This window comes from Pantherophis guttatus, chromosome 1, assembly GCF_059756535.1.
Source record: "Pantherophis guttatus breed Tessera chromosome 1, ASM5975653v1, whole genome shotgun sequence".
Lineage (NCBI taxonomy): Eukaryota > Metazoa > Chordata > Lepidosauria > Squamata > Colubridae > Pantherophis > Pantherophis guttatus.
In genome coordinates this window covers 221082830-221099144 of record NC_142063.1, presented here as the reverse complement: position 1 = coordinate 221099144, position 16315 = coordinate 221082830, and the positions used below count along the sequence as shown (strand labels likewise).

Below are 16315 nucleotides of genomic sequence, written 5' to 3'. Positions count from 1 at the left end.
ATAGGATCCCTTTCCAGTTATTTACTAGGGCCATTGGAAGTGCTGTATGGTCTAATGCAGGGGTGTCAAACCCATGTTGTCACGTTGTCACATGACATATCACAACTTTTTCTCCTTTGCTAAAATGGTGGTAGGCATGGGCAGCGCATGACGCATCTGGTTCGCAGCCCATGAGTTTGACACCCCTGGTCTAATGGTTAAGGCTCCAGGCTGGAAACCAGGAGGCGATGAGTTCTAGTCCCACTTTAACCATGAAAACTGACTGGGTGATTTTAGGATAGTTAACTCTCCCTCAGCCACCTCATATGGCTGTTGTTGAGGGTAAAACAGAAGGAGGGAGGAGTATTATGTCTGTTCACAAACTTGTCTTATTTGTACAAATAATAATGGTGGGATATAAATAACAAAACAAACAAACCCTGAAGGCCTAAATGGTTTAGAGCAGGAGTGTCCAACATTGACAACTTTAAGATCTGAAGACTTCAACTCCCAGAATTCCCCAGCTGGCTAGAAAATTCTGGGAATTGAAGTCCACAAGTCTTAAAGTTGTCAAGAGTGGACACCATTGGTTTAGAGCCTACCTACCTTAAAGGACTTCTTTCCTAAGCAGGTATTGAGATCCTGCAGGAAAGGCCTTTCTGCAGACGTCCCTTCCTATCAAAATTCCTTTCTGGCTACCCTATGTGGCATTTACATGAAATGTAAATCATGAAGGAATTATGAAACTTAAATTTCACAGAGGTTGGATTCTATTTTACATTCCGGTATTATGAAAATAAGCTGTGGATCTTTATTGTCTCCCTTGGGAGGATGGAAGTTGAAAGCTTGTAGTGTTTCCTAAGAAGAAAAAGAATTGTTGTTTGTTCGCAACTATTGAAGGTACAGTATAATTGCCATTCAACCTCCTTTTTGTGGTTTATATTCTTTAGTTCCTATTTCAGTAATTTTCTTGTTAAGGATTGTTTGATGTGGATTTTTCCTGATGCACAATCAGTAGGCTGAAATCCACTGGGGGAATTTTATGCCTATTTAACAATCAATCCATTTTCAATCACAAGAGTAAAACTGATGTATTCGTGACACTTAGGAATCAGCATTATTCTTTGATATTATGTATATATTTTACTGAAAACTCCTGCTAGTTTCATACATGGTTTGCAGTGATTTCATGGGAAGTTTCTAAGATCTTTGGTTCAGAGATACATGACAAATATTGTGATTCCTTTATCGTTGCATTTCCTGATGGTTGGCCTTGAATATCATTGTCCTCTCTAATAATTTTTAATTCAAATATTTTGCGTGAAATAGATGTGGAAAGGCCATGGTTATTCATTTGCATTGCTTGCCATATTGTTTCTGGCTGAAGATATCATATACTCATTCAGCAATCATATAACTTTCAGCAAGGCATATTCAACCATTGTTGCAATGCAGTGAATCATGATGACCATGGTTTTCATAAATGTAAGGACTGCTGAGTATTTCAATATATTTTGGAATTACTGTTTTTTTCCTTTAAAAAAAAAACCCAACATCATTTAGATAGTTCCTTTTAAAAATATATAGATTTTTAATATACTTAGTGAAATATATAGATTTCACTCATCCCTAATTATTGTGTCCTTTAACTTGGGACAGGGATAGGATTGTCCTCCTAATCTGATTTTTAGAAAGTTATTTTTGATTAGATTACTGCAATCACAAGTGCTCCAGACTTATGTGTTAGATAAAACACTTAAATTTGGCAACAAAGGAGATAAAAAGAGGGTGGTTTTTGTTTTGTTTTTTTAACTCCTAGTACTAGCTCTGAAAAACCAAGCAGTTAGATCAGGGGTGTCAAACTTGTGGCGTCATGGCAGCATCACGTGACGTATCACAACTTTTTCCCTTCGCTAAACTGGGCATTGGCGTGGCCAGCAAGTGACGCATCCTGTGGGCTGCATGTTTGATAGCCCCAACTTAGATTCCAAGTCAACCAAGTTCTTCCACCAATTGTTGTTGAATTGCTTCCAGAGTATATCAGACTATTAGAGTCCGAGAAGGCCTTGACTTCTAATAATTGTATTTCAATTATTCAAGAATCAAGAGAAACTCCAACTATTTCTGTATCCATTCCTGAGCATCAAGATATATTAGTGGATGGAAGAGTACAGGAGAAGGGGGAAGGAAGTTTCCAGTTCAACGATTGGAAGAGAATTTTTTATTTTTTTTAAATTTGATTTATATGCTGCCCTTCTCCGGAGACTCAGGGCAGCTTACAATGCGTTAAGCAATAGCCTTCATTCTTTTGTATATTTTTTTTTATACAAAGTCAGCTTATTGCCCCCACAAACTGGGTCCTCATTTCACCTACCTTAGAAAGGATGGAAGGCTGAGTCAACCTTGAGCCTTGGAGAGATTCGAACCAGCAGAAATTGCAGGCAGCTGTGTTTTGATCCCTATCATGATAAAATGTCTTTAGGCTGACCAGTAAATTTGAAAAATTCTGAACTATGTTCCTATTTTGAGAGAAAGAGAAAACAGTCATAGGTAGAAGTTTTACACAGACAATTTTATGTTTTCACTTATTTGGTTTCAATAGTAAATTTATGTATTCAACTGCTAGTCACAAAGGCTTATTTTTGTTGATTACAATTACTAAATGTAGTATTTACACTTTCTAATAGGCAAAGAAGGATTATATACACAGTAAAATGATGTAAACAACATGGTAAAAAACATAGATGGACTTGTTATACTCCCAAATAAAATTGCTTTGTAGCACTCTCAATTGGAGACTAAAGAAATTGTAGTAATCTTGACAGGAATACAGTTGTTATGTTTGTGAAAGATTGTAAAAATCCAGAGCTTTATAATCAATGAGATGGCCAAGAAAAAAGCCATTGTCAGATGCAAAAGACCAGGTCCACCTGTGAAGGTTCAATTTAACTGATTTATTGCTAAAAGCCTACACACAGGAATCCTCTGAACTAACAGGCAACACTTGGTTAGAGTTAGATAAAGGTAAATGGAAATCAAGGGGAATTGACTTACTTCATTTGTGGCTATGTGGACTGATCCTTCTTTTTCACCATCACAACCCCTGCTCTACCAGTCCTTCTCCTACATCAATTTTAATAGCCAAGCCAATTGGCTATTTTAATAACGAAGCCAGTTCCCAGCAATATGCAGCAATTTGATTGGCTGATTGGGAAGAAAGGAAGCCAGTGACACATTACATAGCAGGTAGATAGCTGTCTCCCTGTTAACCTCTGAAGTGGAATGATAGGACTTCTCTAATTATGGAATATTACTACTGTTTTCATCCTTCCCTGAAACCACTTAGGCAACAGGGAGAAAGAGCACCCCTTACTTGCTGACTATTTAATATCAGTACATATGGAATTTTAAAATGTGGATGAATTTGCCCATGAGAAAGAGAAGAGAGAGAAAGCAAATAGTTGCACAGCCCAAGAAAAATAGAAAGTATGAGAAAGAGACTCAGAAGAGCCCCACCTTGACCTCAATGTCCTTAAAAAAGAACAGTGAAGATTTTGGATAATTTCTCAAGATTTGGTTAATAGACCTACAACAATAAAGTAGCATGCCTTAAATCCTTTTATTGTTCTGTTTGTCTTTGAGCTTGCTTATTTATCTCAAAGGGCTGATAGTCCAGAATCTCATTCTTGAAGTTGAGGTGACCTGTAAAAAAATCAAGACGTGTCCCAGCATCCAGGTTTAAGTCAACATTTCTGGAATTTTTCCTATTTCTAGTTTAATACTAGATACTCTATTAGGGATTAAAAATCCTGTTTGAAGAAAGTCATTATTGGTTCTTTGGGATGTGATCTTAGTATGACAAATTATGGTGGCAATAAATGAAATAAATAGACATAAGATGATTTATAGAAATATGCCCTTACTGTTGGCCTTCAGGGAATGTGGAAGAGAGAGCCATAGAGACAGTACATTTTGTATAACAATTTATCACTTGAAATATTGTGAAATAAGCTTCTAAAACATTAGGATAGTAGGAGTACGGAAGCAATGATTTAGAAAACATGGAAATGAATGTAGTTAAATTGAGGTCAGTGTCAGACCTACATTATCTAAATTGCACATAGATTTATGGGTAACTTCAAACTTCTCATGATTCAAGGTAAACATTCACTTCTTTATTTTTCCATGTTGTTCATGGTTTCTGAGAAGAAAAAAAGTTACACAATACAAAACTAGAAAAATATTGTAGCAAAGGACAAGTGATAAATGTCCCGGTATACTTGAATTTGGTCTCCATAGGAAAAAAATGATTGTTGCTATCATTCCTTCCTAATAACAGACTCAAATGGATGCTCCTGCTAATATTTATGGTTTTACTTGATATGTCACAAAGTCCTCTGAGATTTGGAACTGCAATACATCTGGTATAATGGCAACAGCAGATTAGAAAACAATAGAAACTCTGAAAATAATATGATTGAAAATAATCCAAGTTCCATTTAATTTGCAGCCCCAGTCTTGAAACTTCAATTGATAAACTGATGTCTAAATTGCTTTTCAACTTGGCAATTTTAAAATATATTTATTGTGATGATTTATATCTCAGGAGAAGTACATATCACTGATTGCTTGGTTATGCCTCACATTTTTCCCCCTGACAAACTATCAGTGTACAGAGTTACACATATACCTTCATTCAAAAATACCAACTATCTTTTTTATAATTTAAAATGGGTATATACTGACCAAATCACAGTATTTGAAATAATTCTTGATAAGATAAACTATTGTACCATGGCTCTTTTCCCCCTCTAATTTTATTTTCTCTCTCTTTATGTCTGTCTCTCTCTCTCTGTCTCACTCTCTCTCATGCAGATATGTGCACACACACACGCGCATACACACAAGATTTCTCAAGGGAGTGATGCCTTGCATAATGTTTCAAAATAAGATAATTTGAGCCTAGTCATTTGTGCCTTGAGTAAAAATTTGGACTGATTAAGTCTACGATCCATATTTGTGTTTTCTACGCTATTCATAGTATTCTTAGGAATCTTCCTAAGATCAAAGTTCAAAAACATCAACACTCTTTTTCTTCTGCTTTTTCAAAGTCAACATTTGCCTTGACAGAGTGTCATATGGAAAACCATTGCCTGAACAAGTCTGATCTTTGCAAGTTTAGACATGTCATGACATCTGAAATCTTTTTTACAAGACTGTCATCACCGAGTGTTAGACCATACAGTCCAACTACATTTTTCTCCTTATTTTCAATTTTGACATTCCACTCTCCAATATTTTGCTCTCATGCTCTCCTAATTTCCGATGGAATTTAACCATAGCATTCTTCAATTTCCTTCTCTTCTATATGAGCAGTTAGAACATAAATGTGAATAATTCTCATTTTAAACGATTGCCCAAGTAGTCTAACTGATACCATTCAGTCACGGACTGCATTACATCCCAGTATTGTCTTTGCTGTATCCTTCCGGTCTTTGAAAGCCATGCCGCTCCTTTTTGGTTTTTCATGAGCAGTAAATAAGATTTTCTGACTGAAAGTGTCAAATTCCACCCTTTTTCAATTTGTTGATGCCTAGGGTGCCGATGGGTAGCCAAATCATTTTATTTTTATTTATTCTTTAATTGTGTTGAGCTTCTCATACTTTTTACATTCCATATTCCCATTTCTGTCTTTGCAGTTATAGTTTTTCTTTCCTTGCATAGCCTCATCAGCAACTGAATATCCTGAAGGTTTTAATCTAGCCCTGTCATAAACACCATTAACATTCTGCAAGATCCACAGCTTGTCCTTGGTAGCATGTTGAGTGCTATCTGACCTGAGGGCCCAATCATCAGCACAGGATTGTCAATCACTTTCTCTTGTCCGTCCCTGGGGTTTTCTCAGTAAAATAATGGCATGGCTTACCAATTCTATTTCCCACACATTATAAAATGATTATCTTTCTATATCGCTACTGTCCAATATAGGTGCTTGTTTGTTTAATTTAATATTTTAATAATTTATTATTTAAATTTATATACCACTCTTCTCCCGAAGGACTCGGGAGATAGCTAGGATCATCTTCATATGTTGGTGACCTGACTTGGATTGTATATATTCTCAACAAGCTCTCATGGTATTCTTTGCTTATCCTACTGAGGAACTTCACCACTACTGTCAGCACCAAGAACTATAGTACCATAGCAAGACTTGGGGTGTGAGGGAATAGTACAATCATACTAAAAAAGTAATAACTACTACTACTATTACTGGTAGGAAGCGTGATGACTCAGTGGTTAAAGACACTGAGCTTGTCAGCTGGTGTTCTGATCTAGGCTTCTCCAGCAGCACAAAGCCAGTCCTCATTCCGATAAACCCCTTTTATTTAATTTACAGTGAATTCCTCTCCCACAGTCTTTCAAGATAGTTCACAATTACTGATCTTTATCAGGCTTGGAGAGTGGCCAGGCCGATATCTTTCAGACGCAGCAATACTTGGCAGGAATGCAGTAATGAACTAATTGTCTCCTGAAAACTCCATTCCCCTTTCGCTCCTCTTTTATTCCCTCATTGTCCACCTGTTGCCTTACTCCCAAGTCGACTCTTGTTCTTTAGCTGTTCCTTCGTCTGGCAACTCTGCACATGCACACACTGGGAAGAAGGCTCCATCTGTTCGTCTGCCTCACTGATGTCTGACTCCAAAGGCAGCTGATAACCGGCATATGGCTCTGGCCCCCTCTCTGCCTCCAACACAGAGCCCTCAGCGGGGCCTTCTCCAGACTCCAGGACTGGCCCATGTTCCTCCTTAACCTTCTCACTGTCCGAATCTGCTGCCAGATCCGCTGGCGGGCCACAACAACTGGAAAGCTGACAGCCCATGTTTGTGACCTGAGCACTACACAACGGGTGAATGACCGTTCTTGTCCCAGGTCCTTCCCACTAGCAGTTCGAAAGCATGCAAATGCTAGTTGATAAATAGTTAGCATTTCAGTGAGAAGGTAACAGTGTTCTGTGTGCCTTTGGTGTATAGCCAGGCTTGGCCACATAACCACAGAAAATGTCTTCAGACAACATTGGTTCCCTTGGCCAAGATGACCAGCAAGCCTTAGAGTCGGACATGACAAAACAGGGAGAAAGCTTTATCTTTAGTACTACTGGTAAAATAACAGTTGCAGTCAGGAACTCCAATATTGTTTGTGCTAAATCCCCCATAAAGTGCCAACTCCTCTTGTTTGATTTGAGTATTCTCAAATGTTATTTAATAAATTGAATTGATTGGATATTAGATTCCATTGCATTCTGAGAGTCCTATACAATTAACCTATTTGATAACCTATAGCATTAAAGGTGCTAACAGATTTGGGGATGTAAGAGGCCACATTTCATAAAACTTAACTAAAACTTAAAAACAAAAATGTTGTTTTTAATAACATTTTCAAATTGTATGAGGGCTTTATAAAATCCAAAATTAACCTGCATTAATATAATTCATTCTATCTATCTATCTATCTATCTATCTATCTATCTATCTATCTATCTATCTATCATCTACCTACCTACTACCTATACCTACATCTGTCTGTCCATCCATCTGTCCATCCATCAATCCATCCCTCTATCTCTATCTCCTCCTATGCAGTAATATTTCTGTAGCTTACAGTGGAAACAACAATTTTGTAGTAATCAACACAATATAAATTATTCTTCAATAAAAACATAGTGTTTCAATAAAACATATAAGCAAAAATCAGTATATGCAACATAACTTCATGAGTGTGTTTATCAAAGTATTTCAGGTTTATATATGCAAGCATATATATGAGAAAGAAAAAGAAGACCTTGGAAAAATAATTATCAAACAGCGTGATCTCAGGTAACAAAATAGCATCCTTTCACCAAGCCGAGAAGTCACACTTTGCCGTATCACGTGTGGACCATTCTCCTAGGAAAGTATTGCTGTGTTCCAAGCAAATTGGAAACCTGGCGGAAACAGTTTAATAAATACACCATGACATCAGAGCATTATTAGAAATGTGTTAACAATAGAGAGTGACTCGCTGATCTCACTTTAATGTCCTGTCAGAGGTAATCAGGGGATGTGAGAAAGCTCTGAAATTTATTTAAGCATATTGTCAGAAAGCCGCTATAGAACTCTGACCTTGAGCTGCCCAGCGTTAATGCCGTGTGCATTTCCATTACAGGCGAAGATTAGTTTCCTTTCTTTTCTTCTTTTTTCCCATCCGAAAGGTGTAGCCCAAACACAGTTGCTTACTGCAACTCTGCCAGAACCTGGTTTTCTCCATTTTTTCTCCTTGCTTCCTTCCTGTAAGCTCTCTTTACTAAGTTGCAATAGACAGCCTCTGCTCCTTGACCCCTACAAGCCCAGGTGATGTCATGACTCAAGAAGGATAAAGTTGCTTTGTCTTAGAAGATTGGAAGGGCTCTGGCAACTGAAAAATGAAGAAGTGTGTGCTAAGGCAGAACAACCCAATACTAGTCCTGGATACACAGAAAGGAGTCAACAACTAAAAATGTTGTTAGCTGTCACCCTCCAAAACAATTGGAATGGGCTGCCAGGAGAGACAATGGGGTGCAGATGATTTATACCAGTGCAAATGCATCATTTATTAAAACTACCACATCGCTGACAATACGAAACCTTCCATTTGAGATAAGCAGAGGCCCAGTCGGCTGATCTGCTGCTGTTTTTGGGAAAGTGATTTCGCTGTAGTTCTCCTGTGCAGGAAAGATATTGGAAATGTTACAGCAAGAAATAGCCATTGTGCAAGAAAGAGCTATTTGGGATAGACTTATTTACAGTATCTGATTTTTAACTCTCCTCTCATTCAGGAGTTTATGATAGCCCAAGAAGTGTCTCCTCTTATTTTCCTTTATAACAATCAACCTGGGCTGAGAGAGAGAGAGAAAGAAAGACTGGGCCAAAGTCACCCAGTGAGATTTATGGGTTTGCCTGTCTCCAGTTTGGATCCTTCACCCATCAGGTTTCATGCAAATCCTCTCTGTTTCTGCTTGTTTCTTTCTTTGATGTTCTTTCTTTAACCAATTATTAAATGTGACCTTTTTATGGCCCGCAAACATCACTGATAGAAAGCAGAGTGAGGGGAATATGTGGGGAGAGCAAAAAATGGGCCTTCCCCACCCTAGGCCCTTCAGAGGCAGGAAACAGCCTGTTTCCCTACTTCTGGTGGGCCCAGAAGGCCTGAAAATCAGCTGTCCGGTGTGTGCATGAACGCCAGAGCTGAGCTCGATATGGCTCTGCGTGCCACCTGTGGCACGCGTGCCATAGGTTCGCCATCATGGGAATAGGTGATACCTGGTTCAATAGCAGTAACTATGAGAGGGATCTTCGAGTACTATTGGATAATCACTTGAATATGAGCCAGCAGTTTGCTGCAGCTGCCAAAAAAACGAACACATTCCTAGATTAATAGAGAGATAGAATCAAGATTATGTGAAGTATTAGTACCATTTTATAATGATTTGGTAAGACCACGCTTGGAATATTGCATCCAGTTTTGGTTACCATGATATAAAAAGTGGCTAAGACACTGAGCTTGTCGATCAGAAAGGTCGGCAGTTCGGCGGTTGGAATCCCTAGTATAGGTCTCCTGCGCGAGCAGGGGTTGGACTAGATGACCTCCAAGGTCCCTTCCAACTCTGTTACTGTTATGAAGAATGCAGAGAAGATCACACAAAGATGATTTAGGGGATTGGATACTAAAACATATGAAGAATGATTGCAGGAATTGGTTATGTCTAGTTTATTGAAAAGAAGGAGTAGGGGTGATACAGAACAATGTTCCAATATCTAAGGGGCTGCCACAGAGAACAGACCATCACACTATTCTCCAAAGCACCTGAAGGCAGAACAAGAAGCAATGGATGGAAGCCAATCAAGGAGAGATCAAACTTAGAACTAACTGACAGTTAGAGCAATTAATCAGTGGAACAACTTGCCTCCAGAAGTTGTGGGTGCTCCAATACCGGAGCTTTTTAACAAGAGATTTGACATCCATTTGTCTGAAATGGTATAGGGTCTCCTGTTTGAGCAGGTGGTTGGGACCTCCTGCTTGAGCAGGTGGTTGGGAAGGGACCTCCAACATCCCTTCCAACTCTGTTATTCTGAACATAGCTTTCCCATGCCTGGAGTCTCCAGTTCTCGTGCTCCCAATTTCATGCTTGACCATTTTTCTGTCATAGTTTATTTCTAGTTCCTGTTTTTGTCTGTGGACTGAGTGAACTGAGGTGGTGTGTTTGCTCTCAGTATTCAAAAGGTGATGCATAACTTTCATTCAAGAAACAAAAAACAAAATATGTATTTGAAGCCCAAATAGAGTTGTGGGAAAAAAGAACTTCTGCAGAATCCTGTTGGGAGATATGTTAAGAGACTTTCTCCTCTAAGATATTGAATGAAAGTGGTAGTTTGGAAAATAGCCATTGAGTGGGGCCATTTATATCATCAAGCATACCAGCATGGAGCAATATATTTGTGATAATTACTGAACAATATATGACACATCTGCAATTCAATATAAACTCTTAATTTCAACTGTACAATTCACTGCACTGACTAAAGGATGTTTTCAAAGCATGAGTGTCTTTTTAATGCAAATAACTGGATAGAACAATGTGTGTGTGTGTACATACACACCAGGGGTGAAATCCAGCAGATTCTGACAGTTCTGGAGAACTGGTAGCGGAAATTTTGAGCAGTTCGAAGAACCGGTAGTGGAAATTTTGAGTACTTCGGAGAACTGGCAAATACCACCTCTGGCTGGCCCAAGAATGGAGATTTTGCAATATTCTTCCCCCAGGAGTAGGGTGGGAATAGAGATTTTGCAGTATCCTTCCCCTGCCACGCCCACCAAGCCACACCACGCCCACCAAGCCTCGCCCACAGAACCGGTAGTAAAAAAATTTGGATTTCACCACTGATACACACACATACTCTACATGAGAATGCATGCTAAAGTATTTATTCTTGCAATAGATTTCAGGAGCAAGAGAACAATTTCTATTTATAGAGATGATACCCTATCATTGAAATATTTTGCTTGGGAGGTATTGGGCATACACACCAGTCGTGTATGCCAAAAAAGCCCCTCCAATGAAATTTGTGACTGAAAATATAATTCAATTCAATGTACTACAGTATGAAAAAAACTCTTCATTATCAGCACACAACAACCTTACCAATCTGGTTCTCAACGCATCTTTTCTCTCCGTCCGTCCCTCCCTCCCTCCCTCTCTTCATGTATTTATTAATTCAATTTATATGGTTCCACACTTATTGTGTGATTCTGGGCAGCTAATAAGAACCATAAATAATAATAATAAGAGCTAAAAAGAAAAAAAAATATCACGCTCAGCATGACTCATAAGCCAAACACCAAGATCTGAAAGTTTTGCATCCAGGTTTTTTTTTCTTTTTAAGAAAGTTAAAAGCAAGAAAGAAAGCATTGAAGATAAGTACATACGGTATTTGTGTTTTGTAAAAAGGAAATGAAGGAACGCCAAGTGAATATTTTGTTCTCCATAATATATCTATGCAGATGCTTTTTTTTTTTACTTCGCTGAAAGAAATGTCTATAAAATACATACATTTTTATGCCATCTTCTAATACATACATTTCTCACTCATAAAAAAATGTCTTATTATTAGGATGCTTCTGACAGATGGTTTTGTCTTGATAATGGACCATTGCAAATCTAGCCATCCTGAATAATAGGGTCAGCTGGGAATCATTGGGTCTGTTCAGCTAATCTCCAAGTGACTGGTTATAAGTCTAGGACAGGGGTCTGCAACCTTAAATACTCAAAGAGCCATTTGGATCCATTTCCCACAGAAAAGAAAACACCCGGAGCCACAAAACCTGGGTGAGCATGGCCAACTCGATGTCATTCACTTCCATCAGTCACATGACCTCCTAGCCACGCCTACCCAGATGGTTTTAGGGTAGAGAACCAGTTGTTAAAAAACACCAGAAACCACAAAACCCTTTTGACATCTCTTTCTTTCTCCCTCCCTCCCTCCCTCCCTCCCCCCATCTCTCCCCCTCTCTTTGTATCTCTCTATGTCTCTCTCTCTCTCCCCCTCTCTGTCTCTGCCCTGGCTGCTTCTCCATCCCCCCGCCATTGCCCTTACCTTCTCAGGCCAGGTAAGGAGTGACTGGGAGGGGAGGGCGAGGGACAAGGCCAGCCAGTGGTGGGATCACTTGACAGGGGGCCACGCAGAGGGCCCAAAGAGCCGCAGGTAGTTTCCCAGAATGCATTGGACCTAGCTTATAAAACCAGTAAAACGTTGAAATCAGTTTAAATATCATTCTAGTCCCTATTTATCCTCTAATAATAAAGGACTATTTCACTCTGCCAAATCTGGGAAGTAAGGTTTTTTTTGGTTGTTCGTGAATGTGGACCTCGATTTCACATACAAGTAGTGCTTGATTTACAACAGTTTGTTTAATGACCATTCAAAGTTACAACAGCACTGAATAAAGTGACTTATGACAATTTTTCACACTTACAGCCATTGCAATACCCCTATGGTCCCCATGGGGATGGGGATGGGGTGGGGGTGGGGACGGGTGGGGGTGAGTGGGAGTGAGTGGGGGTGGGTGGGCCCACCCGCAGGTTGCCATTACCGGTTTGCCTGAACCGGTCCGAACTGGCTGAATACCACCTCTAGTAACAGTATTTGGGAAGACAGTAGGAACTAGAAACTTTCAAAACAGAAAAAGACATTATAAATTAGTCCACTACACAGGCTGCATTGCCCTTAGAATCGATAATATATGCATGGGAGAATATTCTTTGCCATTTCAAAATGCAAACCTGAGTGCCATCTGATACCCCTGTCAGGTGGATTATTTTTATTCTACTCCAATGTATCATACTAAATATTCCCATCTAAGGTTAATGTGGGTGTGCATGACACATATGATTTAATCGATATTAAAACAATGCGCTATTATCTGCAATCCTGGAATGACATTTTCTCTGATTTTTTTTTCTTTTCCCCTGGATCTTCTGCAAAAATAAAATGCAATGTAAAAGTGAAATGGATATTCTTAGTGGACATTTCATATCAACTTCCAATGATGAGCTGACATTTTTTAGTAGTTCTAGGGCTTTTCAAAGTGTCACTCATCTGTTCGACAAAAGAAGAGGACTCCTGACTGACAGTTTTCAAATAAGTCTGAAATTGAGCAAGTAGCTCTTTAAATATATTATGACAGAAGCAATCTGAACTAGCTACAGCAAGTTAGCACAGACCCAAAATTACTTATGTCAGATTTTTAAGTTCATGCTGCAGATAGATCATTTTTACCTTGAAAACAGGAGAAGACATAATGTTGTCCCCAACCATTCCCCCCACCTTCTAATCAGAATAAATGAGTATGCACATAAAACATAATAGCATAATAGCAGTTCAGCTGGTTCACATTAATGATTCACAAAATTCAAAATCTTATTTCCATGAGCAGACAATTAAGGCAATATAACTCGTTTCTCTTTCATTGCTATTGACTTGGTGTTTAGGAGACAGCGTGCTGGAAGTTTTGAGCTGCAGAAGTACACATGACCACTAGATGGCAGCCAAAGGTTGGAAGGTATTAAATGTTGCTGCAAGTATAAGTTTAGCCCCCACCCCATTTTTTAACAAAAACCCAGAAATTTATTACCTTAGTTCTCCACAGAAGTGAGGAATAATAATCAGCTTCTTCTGAATTAACTTCCAATGGGCAAAGCCATCTGAGCTTGTCGATCAGAAAGGGCGGCAGTTCGGCGGTTCAAATCCCTAGTATAGGTCTCCTGCATGAGCAGGGGGTTGGACTAGATGACCTCCAAGATCCCTTCCAACTCTTACTGTTATCTAGATGAACATTTTTGGTCTCCATTTTGAAGAAGTTTCCTTATATATTCTCCTTCTCCAAAACAGTTTAAAGAGAATGAAATGTTCCAGCTTTTCCTTCAACCATAAATACATCTTATCTATTGATCAATTGAGTGATGTATTCCCCCCCCCCTTCTAATAGTATAATTGGAAATCTCCTCTGATGGGGTAAGCATTGCATTTGTTTCCCAAGAATACACATATTGAATGAAACAAGTGTGCTATGGATCATGTTTCTGATGACCTGTCGTAAGTGGTGAAATAGGGTGGTAAAAGGAGAAATTGGCTTGTTTATATTTATATGTGAACCTGGAACTAAGGAGAAATTTCCTGACAGTGAGAACAATTCATCAGTGGACCAGCTTGTCTCCAGATGTTCTTGGTGATCCATCACTAGAGATTTTTAAGAAAAGATTGGACAGCCATTTGTGCAGAATGGTGTACCACCGTGATGGTGAACATATGGCAAGTGTGCCACAGGTGGCACGCATAACCATATCAGTGGGCATGCAAGCTCAGCTCCAGCGTGCATGCGCACACCAGACAGCTGATTTTCAGGCCTTCTGGACCCACCAGAAGTAGGGAAGCAGGCTGTTTCCTGCCTCCGGAGGGCCTTGGTGGGGGGAAGGCCCATTTTTCTATCTCACCTGACTCCAGGGCCTCTCTAGGACTCTGGGGAGGGTGAAAATGGCCTCTCCCCCCTGGAGGTCCTCTGAGGCTGAAAACGACTCATTTGCCAACTTCCGGTGGGACCGGAAGGTGTCAAACGGGCCATTTTCAGCCTCAGAGGACCTCCGGGGGGGGGAGGCCATTTTCACCCTCCCCAGACTCCTAGAGAGGCCCTGGAGCCAGATGAGAGAGAAAAACGGGCTTACTGGGCCATTGCGTGCCAGGAGTGGGGGGAGCAGGAGGGGCCATGTGCGCTGGGGCAGGGCACATAGAATTATGGGTGTGGGCACACACATGCATGACCCCCACCGCCCCCTCCTGGCACGCGAAGGTAAAAAGGTTAGCCATCACTTGTGTAGGGTCTCCAGTTTGAGCAGGAGGTGAGACTAGAAGACTTCCAAGGTCCCTTCCAACTTGAATATACTTGTATCATTTGGGCAGAAATAATGGATCCAGAACAGATAGCAGATTCACAAAATACCTTTGGAAATGGGCTTGGAAAAAAATGGGCCATATTAGCGAAAGGGCTTAAGAAAGGGGGCTATCCCCTTATGCATGGAGAACAATGTGCCATGCAGAATGAGTTGAGAAGCCTCATGCTGTTGCTTCCTTATTCTGCCTGGAGTGCCTTCAAAGAGATTAAATGGTGGTCACAAGTCATATACAATCTTGATATGAGAAAGATGCTAGAATGTATGGTTTTTATAAAGAACCCAGAGAACTACCTGATATTAATAGGGACGGATGAAAAACTAATAAAGAAAATGTATAATTTAATATAAATTTAATAATTTATATTTAATAAATGCATTATTTATTAAATATTAAAATGGAAAGAGACAATGACAGTATGGGCTAAGAACTTTGGATATACAATAGAATTGGTTAAATAGTAGAAACTCTGAGATAGAAATGTTAAATTAACTATGTCAACTGCATATAAAGAAAATTTGTATAAAATACATCAAAAAGTTTTTAGTGCAGAACATTTATGGGGCTCAGTACAATGACCCCATGGTCCCCAAGCTATAGAAAATTCAAGACCTAATAATATAACATTAAAAGCAAGATAAAAGCCTAAATGTAATTGAAAAGTCCAATTTAAGTGGAGTGTCTTCACTCGTTTTCTAAAAATGGAAAGCCTGAGCTAGAAATGTATGTATGTATGTATGTACGTATGTACGTATGTATGTATGTATAGGCTTGTCATCAGCAAATTCATGATCAACCCACAATGATCAGGGTCTCCAAACTTGATAACTTTAAGACTTGCGGATTTCAATTCATGGCTGGCTCAGGAATTCTGGAAGTCCGCAAGTCTTAGAGACCCCTATTTTAGATGTTTCAGATGGGACCTAGCAAAGAGTATCTCTCCCTGCAGTTGGCAGAAATGGATTTCTGCCAACTGCAGGAAGGAATAGGACATTGATCAACCTCTGTAGGCCGGCTTGATAGCCAGATTAGACTTGCAGATGGAAGCACCTCATTGCTGTTACATGTGGCTTCAACTATCACTATCTATTGAAATTTGCCCTTGAGTGCCTCTGCAGATATAGAGTATACCTTTTTGAAATTCTAAAGCTTGTGTCACTTTGATCTTGTCTGATTGTGAAAGACCTGAATGGTCACTTTTAAGACATGAGCACTTGTGGAAATCTCCTTGACAGAAACACAGGGAAGAATGTTCTCTTGTGTCATTCAAACCTGCCCTGGCTTTTCGTTTTTAGAAAACGAGTGAAGACATTCCATTT

The 16315-nt window shown here is 39.4% G+C and overlaps 1 protein-coding gene and 1 long non-coding RNA gene across 3 annotated transcripts in view; one reads left to right on the top strand and one right to left on the bottom strand.

The window, feature by feature from the left end:
* LOC148116784 (uncharacterized) overlaps window positions 1–3109 on the bottom strand; it is a 30584-nt gene extending 27475 nt beyond the window's left edge. Inside the window, exon 1 of the long non-coding RNA XR_015733805.1 lies at window positions 3034–3109. This is a non-coding gene — a long non-coding RNA (uncharacterized LOC148116784). The remainder of the gene's footprint in view (window positions 1–3033) is intronic.
* CSMD1 (CUB and Sushi multiple domains 1) overlaps window positions 1–16315 on the top strand; it is a 1102994-nt gene that overhangs the window by 517027 nt on the left and 569652 nt on the right. The gene's annotated exons all lie outside the window — the stretch shown is intronic.